General features: G+C 34.8%; 1 protein-coding gene across 1 annotated transcript in view; it reads left to right on the top strand.

Moving 5' to 3' along the window:
* Positions 1 to 10770: 10770 nt before the first annotated feature.
* Positions 10771 to 14524, top strand: part of LOC129751448 (uncharacterized) — a 7629-nt gene continuing 3875 nt past the window's right edge. Inside the window, exons 1-2 of the mRNA XM_055746967.1 lie at positions 10771 to 10929; positions 10990 to 11090. The gene's annotated coding sequence lies outside the window, so the exon portion shown is untranslated. The remainder of the gene's footprint in view (positions 10930 to 10989; positions 11091 to 14524) is intronic.

Genomic DNA, 14524 nt, shown 5'->3' with positions numbered 1-14524 from the left:
CGCAATATGTCAGGAAGACCCAAATCGATGCTATTTATACAGATCTGTCTGCTGCATTTGATAAAGTAAACCACGAGATTGCTCTCGCAAAGCAAGGTCGCTTGGGCTTCTGTGGACCATTACTGGAGTGGTTTCGGAGTTACTTAACGGGACGAAAGTTGTCCGTTCATACTGGAGAATCCTTCTCGAGACAGTTTCTTGGCTCTTCCGTAGTGCCGCGGGAAGCCATTTAGGACCAATAATTTTTGTCATCTATTTTAATGATGTTCTGTCGCTTCTCGATGGCCCAAAACTCGCTTATGCCGATGATTTCACGCAGAAAAATAGAAATTAGTTTCAAAGGAAAGTGCCGCAAAAACAAAGGATTTTTTCCTTTGATTTTGGGACAAATAAAAATTCCTTTGAATCAAATGCATTTTCTTTTGTTTCGAAGGAATGCTTTCCTTTGAATCAAAACTTTTTCTTTGTTTCAAAAAACAAAATGCTTTTGATTCAAAAGCTTTTTCGTTTAATTTTATGAACTTTTCGTTTATTCCAACGGTATTTGGGTTTCAATTCAAAAGCATTTGTTCTTCAATTCTACTTTTCGTTTCTAAATATTCTAGTACTACATATTAATTTTCGTCCTATTGGAAATCAAAAGAAATGAATAATTGTTTAAAACATTTTATTAATTTGTAAGTTCATGTTCACATTATCGATTTTCCCTAGAACTAGAGAGTTGAACCGGTACATCTGTAAATAAAGAGGAGAACAAAATGTACACATGAAATTTTTACATAGCGCACATAAGCTAACAAAAAAACGATATTAAGCTAAATAATGCTAACAATAAAAATTTAAAATTTCATGGAAAGTACTTACTGAACGATGTTTGTTGGCGACAGTTCCTTTCGAACAACTCATGAAGGGTTTCGGCGCCAGATGTCTCCTTTGACAGGATCGGAAGGGATTAGTTGGATGGATTGTTGCCCTGAAAAAGTTTGTTAGGTTGGTTTATTTGAAATTAAATTTATTTTGAAAGACCTACCAAGGAGTCCACTATCGTTTGCCTTCTTAAAGCTGTCAAGGCTTTCCTACGCCGGATCTTGTGATTCCGGTGCTGCCTGGTTGTTGCGAGGAAAAGCTTCTAGTCGTCCTGTTTACCAAACAGAAGCGAATGAAGATGTGTCGACTGTTTGACGAAAAAATACTTTGATTCAAAAGAAAATTCATCTAAATCAATGAATTTTCAAATTGATTCTAAGTCAAAAAAAAATCTTTGAATTCAAATTAAATACTTTGATTCAAAAATTTGGAACATTGGTTTAATGGAAAAAAAAATCGGTTCAATATAAAATTTACTTGAATCAAGGAAAATGGATTTTGTTTCAATGTACACGAGGTTTTTGAATCAAAGATGTATTTTTTTGATCTCAATGCGTACTACTTTTCGCTGCGTGTTGAAACTGTATCACACCATCAATGGTAGAGACGACATCGATTTCCTGCAACGGCAGTTCAACATTTTTGATGACTGGTGCGACAACAACTGCCTACCGCTAAATCGCAGTAAATGCTCGATCATAACTTTTTCTCGCAAGCGACACCCTCTTTATTCTGAGTACATTCTCGGGGATGAAATAATTTCCCGGGTTGACCAAATCAATGATCTGGGTATTATTCTCGATCAACGGCTTGAGTTTAAGACTCACACGAACTACATTGTAGACAAAGCCTCCAGAAATCTTGGTTTCTTGTTTCGCGTGGCTAAAGAATTTAAAGATGTGTACTGCTTAAAAAGCTTATATTGCAGCATAGTCCGTTCCGTTCTTGAGTATGCCTCCGCTGTCTGGTGTCCTTTCTACCAGAATGGAGTTGAACGAATCTAGGCTATCCAGCGGCGCTTCATGCGATATGCCCTTCGACACCTGAACTGGCAAGATCCTTTTCGTTTGCCCAGTTATGAGAATCGTTGCCGCCTGATAGACTTAGACACGCTTCAAGTCCGAAGAAACGCTACACGTGCTTTGGTCGTTGCGGATCTCCTTACATCGAGGATTGACTGTCCCTCGCTGCTGGAAGTTATTCCTCTCAACGTGCGACCGCGAGGATTGAGAAACCAGAATCTGCAACTCTATGTTCCCGTTCGGTTGAATAATTATGGGGCTAACAGCGCTCTTATAGGCATCCTATAAACCTTCAACCGTTTTTCGGAGTACTTTGACTTCGGCGTTCCCAGAAATGTTTTCCGTAGAAAAATATTGGACAAGTCAAGATTTAATTAGATGTACTTATGTACATGTAGATGTACAATTTATGTATGTAACCTATAATTAAGTTATCATTAGGATCTAAATTTGATCCGTTGATTTTTATACAATAAACAAGAATAAACAAGAATGTAAAAATCCATTTACGCCTTTCCGGATTTAATTAATACAGAAGAAATAGGAACTTGAGTAGAATCTTCGACGGTGGTAGTTTCTTGTGCTGGTGAGTTTTTTTTTTTCAAATCCAGGAAAGCTTCCTTCGACGAGAACTACAACAAATATTTTTTGGAGAACTGTGTCGAAATGTTAATGTTTAGCCTAAATGAACCCGGAAAGGCGAAAATGGGTATTGTATTTATTACGTTTAACATCAACATAGTGCTGGCATCTCTTGTAACGGGCAAAATATTGGTTGAGTGCTAAAATAAAACGAAGTTTTGAAATGGGTAGTCAGTTTATTGGATTCAAATGTAACCCAGAATCTTTCTTTTAAAATTTCACGCTTTGTTAATTTAAAAAAATAAGCAGGATCATAACGTGTTACACTAAAATTAGAAATCCATGTCGGGATTGCTAAAGTAAATTTCACAAAAACACTCAACACACATGAGGCGCTGGGATCAGAGGGATGCAAGTGCATAAATGATAGTTTCGAGAAATCGCGCTTCAAAGTTGTGAAGGTGCTCGCTTTATAAAAAATCTGGTGCAATGTACAATGAAACATTAAGAATCGTTGGGTATACTTAACTCAAAATTGATGATTTTGGCACTTGCACCCCTCTGAACCATGCGCGGATCTACGGGGGGGGGGGGGGGGTGATGGGGGTGATCACCACCCCCAGGCGGAAAAATTAATCAATTTTTTAACTCAATTTAGATGAAATATAACTTTTTCATGTGTCAAAATACCTTAACATAGATATTACCATTTTAACGCGTGCATAAGAATTCAATAGCTGCTTAAAAATATGCTTGAATTGAGTGTAAACAGTATGCGCGAGTATAACTTCGTGTTGGCTTCGGGAAAAGGATAAAGCTTAGTTAGTTTTCTTTATTAACCGATATCCAGTGTTGATGGAGGCGCCAGTACCAGAAACGTCGGTTGATAGTGACTAATTCTGAATGATTTCTGAAAGAAGCCTACATTCATTTCAAAGTTGATCATAAAGTGATTTATTATTTATGCATGTTTACCATACTTGATGGTTTTCTTAAAAAAAAAATATTGGGCCCACAGATGAAAATTTTTAATAATTGTTCTATTTTCGGCTAGAAATATTCGTAACATAAATCTGACCATTTCAGTAACACTTTCTATCTATGGGAAAATAACCTCAAAAGCAATCATGTCCTTGAACGGACATCAACGTTTTGTTAACTAAAATTTTGGAGGTTGTTTTTCTTTTTCTTATTCGTATACGTAGGCAAGTGTGCGTAAGAACTGTAAAAAACCTCTATAGTTGATATTATTTCCAGATGTAGCAACTGAAAATCTGATCGATCGAACTTTGCATACATCTGGATCTGCTACCGTTAGTCTCTGCTTCCAGGAACATGCATGCCACCGAAGATTATAAGAGGAACCATAAAAGCATCGAAATCCAAATCTTTCAAGTTCTACTACTTAGCAAATCTGACCTCCAGAATGATCACACGTTCGCATCTGTTGTAGACCCATTAGTCTACGAAATAGATAAAGGTGCTGCTTTGAAGGCTCATCCTAAACCTTACTCAACTATAGATGATATCACAAAGCTTAATATTTTAACTAGACACTGGGTACCTGCACCACAATTTTCGTTTCCATACTCCGAGCATTTGAAAATTCAAAGTGCTGAAAAAGAAAAACGATACGCAAGTGCAATGCATTCGGAAACATTCAAAAGTTGGCTAGTTTTTTCCAAACTAAGCAAGGTTATTTTTGTAAAGTCTGTCCACTCTTTGTAGTCAACCTCGCTGGTGCAGTTAGTAAAACTGTTCAACTGTTAAATCTTGTTAGCCACAGCAAAAAACGTTTTAAGTATTCGATAAAATATAAAAAAAAAGAATCTACTTAGCAATCTATATTTTTGTCTAGATACTTCCTTATTTGTGTTTTAAGTGTTTATTGGTTTTTGATTGTTTTTTGATTCACGTCTTTAAATTGATATTTTAATGGACTTTTAAGAGAAAAAATATGTAAAATTATTGAATAAATACATTGACGGGTTTTGATAGGTAATGAAGCAGCATACGGATTGAAATTGGAACTTAAAAGAGAAAATATTTCGATTGAATATAATTGTAACTTGTGAAAATGGATTTTTTACCCAAATATTATAATAGTTTCAAAATTAATAAGACGTAGTTATAACTATAAATCCAGAGATGCTTATTTGAGTAAGTTAATATCATACCAACAGATTTATTTTTGACTGAAAATAAATGAAGTACGATTTTCAAAATTAAATTGCTGATGGATTTCTAATCTGATAAGAAAAACCAATGATCATTCCATATCCCCAACTAGATTCGTAAAGAACGTAAATTGAACATCATAGCAGTGAAAAAATCATTTATCTGCGTTTTGCCTAAGACTAAACCAGCCACAAACAGATGTACAGAATTCTTTGAACAATTTCTTTTCAATTGTCTTTTTGAAAATCACCCCCCCCCCCCCCCCCCCCCCCCCTAAGAGCAATCTCTAGATCCGCGCCTGCTCTGAACTTGAGGGCCTCAATTATGTGTGTGAGTGTGGGGGTCTGTGAATGAAAATCCCGTGGCAATGAAAGGGTTAACATTAATAGATTCAAAATCTTCAAGTTTTTCGAAATAGAATCCCTTCCAAAATATTGATACAGAATTGAAAAAAATAACAATGATTCCCTCTTTTTATGATACCGACAAACGAATATAAAAACGTCACCTGCGTCAGTGAAATACTACATTTGTCTAACAATTTGTAAATTATTTTCGTTTTCATCTGATAGCGCCATTCGTCGATAAACTTTCAACAGCAAGGTATTAGCTATAACATTGAGAATGATCAAATGTCTAGAGGAGAACTTAACAAATCTTGAAACACCCCACTTAGTGATTCCGGAAGAGTTCATAGATCCAGACGGTCGCCTCCGAAAAAAAAGGTTAACGCAATAAATCATCCCCGAGAACAGCAACTGGACCATACCAATAACCTTGCGATAAGGCTGAGAAGAAATGCTTAGACGAAGAGGATGGGACCCTTTCATGCATGGCCGAAGCACAACCCCCGCACTTACGTTCTAGGCCTTGGGTGTCGTCAACGTTTCGATATATTTTAGCCATTCAGTTACGCTTAATCAAACCTGGTCGGTCACCCAGATTTGCTCCATGCTAGGCTTAGCCCGTAGGAATACCTTCACTTTTACACTACTACCTAGGTCGAAAAGCTCTGCTCCGTTTTTCAATCGGTCAACAGATTTCGCCTTCTAGAGCAGGCTCTCGACATGGATTGAGCAAAATATTGAAGATAGCGAAACGAAGAAAAGGTCGAAGCCTAAGAAAGTCAAGGCAAGGAAGAAAATACGAAAGAACAACATTATTTTCCACACAATTTACCTCTGATTTTCCGAAAGCACACTGAAAACAGCTGTTTCCAGAAATCGATTTGGGGTAATAAATTGAAATTTCAACTTGAGCCACATGTGTCCCTGCCTTTGGGAAGGAAATCGAAGGCGACACATTCAGTAAAAAAAGGAGAAGGAAATTTCCGATTGAAGAGTATGGCAATATTTCTGAGACGTTAAAAGTAACTGGGATGGAGACGATGTTATTCGTGAATTTTGAATTTTTCGTAGAAAAACTATTTACCCTGGTTTCAATATGGAATAATGTTGGCTAGGGGAACCTTTTCCTCCTTTTCAATTTTTAATTGAAATTGGTAGAGTTAAAATCCGATCAACCTAAGGCAGATGACATTGTAATCATATATAATTGACGATATTGAACCAATTAAACTAATATTTGATGCGATTCATCCAACATTTAACCATATCTAACGAGTCGTTAATTCAAATATTTCGATTGAAAACAAAGAAAAAACAAGAGAACTATAGAAAGAGGGAGGGGGGGGGGGTAGGGTCTATCACTTTAAAAAAATCGATTTTTTTTATTTTTTTTATTTTCTTATTGTAAAACATTTCAAGAAAGTTGTGTCAAATTTATTGAAGCAAAACTGTAGAAATTATAGGCCTTTATCTCCTCCTATCTAATACTGCAAGAAAGCAGAGCAGAAACTTCAAACGCGTTTTTCTCGAAAGCACATTTTTAAAGTCCGTGGACATCGTCATTTGAAAACTACTTATCCGATTCTTTTCAAATTTGGAACATATTTTCTACATATAAAATACCAGACCCCAACGTTTTTCTTTTTTTGTTTATTTTACTTTGGGGAGATTTTACAGATAAAAAATGGCGAATTTTTTCGAGAAAAATCGTAGTTTTTACTTCAAACAGCCACAAAAATTTCATAATTTTTTTTTTAAGTTAAATAAAAACGTTGGGGTCCAGAAAAACATCTATTAAAAATATTTTGCACTGATTTTTTGACTTCAGATGATTCTGTGCTGAGATACAGTGTCCACCGCAAATCCTATTTTCTAAAAGGCATCCTCGAAAGTGCTCCGTCACCGGCTCATTTTTCAATATTTTTCTACGAAAAAATTACTAAATGTTCTTTTAACAATGCTTTGTATAATGCAAAAAAATTGAATACATTTGTTTGAACGATAGCTCTAGAAAAAAATCGTGAAAATGGTGTTTTTTTTACCCATTAGACCACCAAAATCACCAATTTTGAGTTAAGTATACCTAACGATTCTTCATTTTTCAATGTACATCTGGTGCATAACTCAAAATTTGTATAATTTTTTTGAACGCTTTTTCGATTCAACTAAAACTGCTCGAATTCGAAAAATATATGAAAAATCGAGCACCTTCATGACTTTGAGCCAGGGGCGGTCCTAGAGTTGGCTCTTGGGGGGGGTGATTTTCCAAATTTTCAAAAATCAGTCAATATGAAGGAACGTGATATCTGGTGAAAAAACGATCGATTTGAAAAAGCGAAAAGAGGGGGAGAGTGGTGGGGGGGGGGGGGGGGGGGGTTAATGAAGATTGCCTCTTTCAAATGAGTACAATGAGGTTGACGAAATTAACTAAATAAAAATGAATAAAAAAATAAATAAAAAAATTAATAAATTAATTAATAAAAAATATAAGCTGCACACTGCTTCTCCTCCTCCCCCACTTCAATTTCACTGAACAAAATCAAATGTATTTCGAAAAATATAAAACAAGAGAAGAATTATGAAATCTTTTAACAAACTTTTTCAATTATTATAGAACAACCAGCAAATCTATAATATTCAATCCACAAAACAACAAATTCTCAATATAAAAAATCAACACTCCAACTATGTATAAATTTAGTTGATAATAAGCTGATCAAAATGAGATACTGAAATATAAATCATTTTGAACTTAATTTTAAATGATTGCTCTTGAATTTCAGGATATAATACAAAATTTTCAATTTTCATTGTACTGAAACAAATGAAATAGCAACAAATAAATTATAAAGAAGGTGAAAAATCGTTTTTTTTCATGTAGGTACCTATTTATAATTCCAAACTCTTGAAATGATATTGATTCATAATGAAAAACATGGAATGAAGCCATGAAGGGTTAATTCAGTGAAGTATTTAACAATTGCGATTGAAATAGCCAAACTTTCAGATGTAGAGTATCAAACCCTAAACTTGATTTTAACTTTAAATTTCAAAATTATTATGTGAATGAGCTGAATGCAGTTTGGGCGATTAAATTGGTGTAGATCTTGAAATCCAACAGTATAAGTCAAAAGTCACAAAAAGCTCTTTCGAGTGTTAGCTTGATGGATTGACTTGTTGCCGAAAAAATAATCGACTGATAACGGGAAAGTTTCAATCCACAAGGGAAAATATAGAACATAGGCAAACTGAATTTGAAAAAATTTTGCGTCATTTACTCGATATTTTTTATCAAATTTTTTGTCAGAAAACTAATTATTTTAGAGTTTAATCGATCAATGAAAACTGATGAAGCAACTGACCTACATGAACAAGAGATAATTATTTTGAATCTATAAATAATCTTTTATTCATTCAACCATGCAGATTTTAGGGAAGAATGCCAGTAAGTGGCAAATTCTCGAAAAAAACGATACAGATTATTTTTCCTAATGTTCAAACAACGATTTGAAAAAATAAATTTATAATTTTTTTTTTCAATTCTGAAATTTTGTTGTCCAGAAGCCACGGTAATTACTCACAGTCTTCAGAAAAATTGATCATGAAGTTAGAACCTTTTTTTTCTAAATCATTTTGATACTGTACACTTTTGCTAGAAAGTGCATAAATTTTCTTAATGAATTTTCATGTTGTATTTTTAAAAGTTGTACTGAAAAAAAGCAGATACAAAAAATACAAATCAGATGTGTTGGAGATGTTTTTGAATTCTATTCCAAAACTCCAAACCCTTCATATTAAAGCAGCTTTTATAAATAGTTTTTATCCCTTATTGGCTTCAAAAACTCATAGGGAACGCAAATATTACAAATACTTTCCACCATTTTTTCTTTTGATTTATTGTTACTCTGGAATCTCTTGTGTTTTATTAATGCATTAACTTGAATTTAGAAATCTTTAAAAAGTTTGTAAAACGGAATTCTTACATTTAAAATTTTTATATTCAATTTCTGTTCTTTTTTTACGGTCGATGTGATAGATTTCAAACCAAATTAAATTAAATTGGATCGAATTTCTTAATAACGGTTAGTTTGAAGTTTCACAATTCATATTTGAATGATGTAAAATCGAGGGTGAGATTAGTTCGTGCAAGAGAAACTTTACTGTGATTCAACAACTCAATTGTTATTTTGCAATCTTTGTAATTATGAATTCCTTGTAAACGCAAGTGAGAACAGTACTGCGTTGGATTTTGGAATAAGTTAGACATAACTTTGTACAGATTTTAAATTTTCAATAAACCAACTGTAAACAAAAGAAAAAATACAGAATTGGAAATTCTAATTTATATTTATAAACTGCATGATAAAGGCAATCAGTGTATGACTCCAGAAAAAAAATCAAGTATTTCAGTGTTATAACAATATTCACTCCCCTATTTGACTTTTTCAAATTTGTCAGTCCAACAAAATCAAAACATAATGAAGATTTTGAAACAAATACAAAATTTATCACAATTTGCTTATGTAAATTTAGGCATATGAGGGATATTAGTGACAAGTAAAAAAAATGTTCCTACATTTCATTACCTAGCTCAAATGTTAAGTAGATAAATGGTTAGAAAATTCAAAGTCAAAACTCTAAAAAATTCAACAGAAGTTGATTGGTATAACTCGGTCATGCGAACTGCAAGTTACAGCTGCTTGAGTTTGGTAGACCGACTTTTCTTCAATCTTAAGCCTTTAAGTGATAAACAAACTTTTTCATTGATTAAACAGCCCCACGGAGTGGAAAATTTTTGAAAATTCAAAAGCACATATACTAGGGGAAGTCCAAATTTTTTTAGAAATTCGAGCATTTACGGGTATTTTGCAACGGTTTTTTGTCGCTTGGGGGGGGTGATCACCCCGATCACCCCCCCCCCCATAGGACCGCGCCTGCTTTGAGCCTGTTTTCTCGAAACTTTCATATAGGCACTTGCACTCCTCTGATCCCAAACGCCTCATTGATCTCATAACAATCGAGTGAATGCTGAATTTCTATTTCGGATTTCCAACAGATTTTTCTTTTTTATGTGTTTTCCATTTTATTTTATTTTAATAGTTTGGCGAATATCCAATCATATGAATTTCAATTTTTGGCGGGTCCTAGAAAAAGTATCGAAGATTCTTTCGATTTAGGTTTACCCCTGAATCTAGGCAGCACCTTTAGATCTGTTCAAATTCAAGCGAAAATCATGGAAAGATATTCCATCTGAATTGGAATTAAACTGGATTTTCAGTAAATTAAATCTTTTAAATAAATGCTCTTGATTCTTCAAAATACAGCATTTACCGCTTTGCTGTATCCTTTCATTATCGCCGAAATATCGAGACTCCAGTTGAAGTTGGTCACTAAATTGATGACATACCTGCTTGGGAAGCACTTACACATGCAAACCGCAATCAACTGATGCTACCTCGGAACGCTTTTACTCGCTTTTTGGCGGAAATGTTTTGCTGCTCGTGAAGCAGTGCTGACAAATGTAATTTATTTTCCTTAATTTATAACTATCTAATAAAATCAAATGTGTACATCATTTCCAATCATTTATAAAAGGTATTTAAAGCAGGATGGCTTTTAAACATTTGGAAAAGCCTAGAACTTATTTTTAAACATTTGAATTCTGTTTTTTAACTTCTCTATATTACAATTTTCAATCAAATTCCAAGTCTTTGAAAATGTAAAATTTCTTAACTTTTGTTCAACTGACAACTCTGGTGCGAAGCGGCCGGCTTGACGTCAAACCGAACGTCAAAGAATTGCAACGGGACTTTTTCTGAAAAAGACGCTCTGTGGCGTGCTGCTGTGAGGAATTTTCAATTTTAAGTAAAATCCTCGCTAGTTTTTCGGTTAAGCAAGTGTAAAACTACTCATCAGCACTATCTTGCTGCTTGGTAAGTGTTTTTAGCTATGGCTGAAGTGGATTGTTCGACTAATTGTTAATTTTTTCTTAGCACCTGTTTACCGAAGAGCCGCCATTTCTATTCGTCAGCGTCGCTTGAATTTCGATTTTCTCGGCTGAATCAGCTTTAGGAAAATTGATTGCTAGACTTCGGTAAGTTCGATAGCATTTTTTTTTATGCATTTGCTGCTCAATTTTCATCAGTTTGAAAATGTTTTTCATTGCTATCAAGAAAACTGCGTCTCATTTTTTTTTCCTAATCTGCCCCGCTGTGGGCCAGATGCCATTTTTTCAATTTACGGCGTGTTCGTAAATTGATTTTTTCTATCGAAGTGATTTTTTCTATCGATGCTGGCGTTCGTAAATTCAACAAACTGTATGCAAAAGCATTGGAAGGTGATTTGACATCTACCAAAAAAATCGATGCATCACCCAAACAAATCAGTTTACGAACACGCCGTTAATTTGAGCTTGATGAAAAATCAGGTTCCTTTATGTTATTTGCTTCAGAATATGTTAAAGTTTTGTTTATACAAAAAATGTTTATTTTTTATTTACCATCCGATCCACGAAAAATCTAAAAATCCTAGCAATTTGGTTAGCCACTTCACTCGTTCGCCCAATGTTGAAATCTGTGGGGAAGCTAACCTCAATTTTTATTGGAATTTATTGATTTTTGAAACATCGGTAAATTGGCAATAGTTTTTTTTTCTATTTTTATCTTATTTTGTTGTTCAGGTTGATGATATTCTGCTTTTGATTTACAATGTTGTTAAATGTTATTGAAGTATCAAAGTTAATTTGCCTTGCAATAAATAATCAATCTAGTACTGCAATCCGGAAGGTCATATTTTATTTTTCCAAACACATTCGGTCGTTTTTGAAAGCTGTTCCCATCCCCAAGCCAGTTTTACTGAATAATCGAAAGTTTGTTGACATCAAGTTTTTTTTAAATATATCATAAACCGGAAGCCCCTTTTCTAATCTTCTCTAATCTACTTTTTTGAGTGCCCGGCTATGTTATCAGACAATAAATTTGTTTTTATATATTCCTATCAAATGTTGGTTTTTTTAATTTAAATTTATATTCGTTTCCAACTTCTATCTGAGATTCTATGCTTAGGTTAAACTCTTACATGAACGCTATTCTAAACTTTCTTAAACAAAATTCGTTAAAACTCTTTATTAATATGTTTTTATTCTTATGAAAAACAAATCTGCAAACCAATTTCTCATCCTTTCAAGTAGACAAATGATGAATTTGGTTTTCTATTCTTCCTTACTAATAGGCCTATCAGATATAGAAACAATCCAATAAAGAAAAGATCAAAGCAAAAAATTGTTTCGACGATTTTTTTTTTTAAATGTTATCGGAAAACTCAATTCAATGCTGTTGCATTCTATAAAAATTAAAATGCCTCTTCAATGAAACAATAGGTCAATCCTTGATCCACGCTCAGTTCTATGCTCTTTCACACTCTTCCCTTTTTTGCTAGTCTTGTATCACTTGTTATTTTAGTAGCCGTTAAACATAGAATCATTTCGATTGATCGTTACTGGTTTAATGGTACCTCTTCATTTCGCAATTTATGACAATTATCGCCCTCTTACAATGCTCAATGGCGTGTACGTATGTCGTTTATGATTTATGTTCAGTTGCACCCCTATGGATGATCATTTTCCAGCCTGTTGCGTTCCCATCGCCAATGTGGGCAATCGTTCACAAAATGACTTCAAGTACCACCTATATCCAAATGAACGAATTTGAAAAGCTCCACTCCTCGTTTGATGACGTGCTAGACGAAGGTTTCTGAGATTTGTGACTTCCGCAAACAAATTTTCTCGCATCTTTCTCGTTGTTTCCTGTGAACCAGTTCTGGGTTCAGAAATATTTTCCTGTAGAAAGCAGGACTGGAGGCAGGTGGAGTTGATTAATAATTTTCTCGACGTGGTATTGTAAGCACTAAAGTGGAGGGCGCGAACAGCAACAGAAAAAAAACTGGATACCTACAATTTCTTCTGGTTCGAATCCCTAGCTTTGTTTCTGCACACACGAGCATGTAGAAAATCTTGTACGGAGGAAAACGACGGGAAAAGTGCAATTTGTCTTGCGCTCGTTTGTTTCCCGAATCCTCCGCCTCATATGGAGCAGCAGAGAAACAAAGCACAGGAAAAACTGCTTTTGGAAGCTGTTTTTGCGCTGGAAGTGTTTCACTTTTTTTCTTCTCCGGAGCAGAAGTGATGTCAGTGGTTTGATTTGATTTTAATGTTGACACTTTCGGTTGGGGTTCTTTACTGCGACTGTCAACGATTAATTATCCCGTCAAGTGAAGCGCGGGAAGATAAAAGATTCTGATTATTGAGACCGAAATTGAAATTCGATGTCTATTAATTATTTGTTTTTCTAGTAGGCAATCAATACAACCCCAAAGTAGAATTGTCTTACTTCAATCAAAATAAATCTTGTCATTCGGAAACGTTTTAAAAAGCTTCCCAACTTATAAATTCAGTTTCAGATTCTAAACCTTGAACTTAAGCATAGAGATAACATAACCACCTGTTGGGGTCGAGCTTTCATTAGATTTAAAGTTATTAATGCAAGCATTAACGGCATCAACTGGCACCTCTTGCTGGTTCAAACCAACCCAGAGATGGAACGCTGATGAAGTAGGTTCTCACATCTCGCGTAGAACAGAGTGGTAGTAGTCTAGCACGAAAGGTAAGAAATTTAATTCCGTTCCCACTTTTGCTACTCATATGTCTGCGGAACGTGTTCGGAATGCCTGACTTCGGTTGGGATTGGTAACATTCTACTACCGATGTAGTAAAGGCGAGCCTTTTTGAGGTGGAGTCGGAGCCACGATTTATTTTGTCTCTCGACTCGACTGACGACGGGAACAAGAGTGTGGCGAAGCTCAAGCCGGCGGAGTTGCGAGTTTTCCGGCTGATAAGGTGACGTGCTGTATTTAAATGCGACAAGGGGATTATTAACTCCTTACGCGTGTAATATTCGCCATCAATTCGAAAGCTAGTGGGAAGTGTGGTTTGAATTGATTTTAATGTTCAGCCATTTTCCATGCAGACTAATGAGGTGAATCAGATTTCGGTTTAATTAAAATTATTGAGACGTATTTATTAGATGAGTTCAAATGAAATCTGAACTGAAACTAAAGTTCAAGCATTTTTAGTCGGTTATTTAAACAAAGCAATGAGGACGTGAAGCAGTTTTTTTTCCTCTGTTTTATTTCTTCGAGACATGAAAATTGCCTTTTGTCTGTTGAAATATTGGCTGTCTTCGGAAGCTGTAATTGAGCAAAACAATCCTTCTGCCTCAACGAAAAAAGTGTACGAGCTAGGTGTTTCAAGATAAAATAGCAACCAGTTTCAGTGAAAGAGAAAACAAAATTTGCTGAGATTGCCAAGTTCTGTTATTTTTATAAAATGTTGTCTTCCACTCTGGAAATCGTGGATCAATTTGGTGTTTTTCGAATAGTCTTGTTTTGAAAAGTAAGCAAAAATTCAAATGTCCGGCATTTCGAATATTCTTGAGAGAGAGCGAAAAATAGAGAGATGAACGAGGGCAAAAA

The sequence above is a fragment of the Uranotaenia lowii genome, chromosome 3, assembly GCF_029784155.1.
Source record: "Uranotaenia lowii strain MFRU-FL chromosome 3, ASM2978415v1, whole genome shotgun sequence".
In the NCBI taxonomy this organism is placed as follows: Eukaryota; Metazoa; Arthropoda; class Insecta; order Diptera; family Culicidae; genus Uranotaenia; species Uranotaenia lowii.
This window is presented reverse-complemented; position numbering and strand designations above follow the sequence as displayed.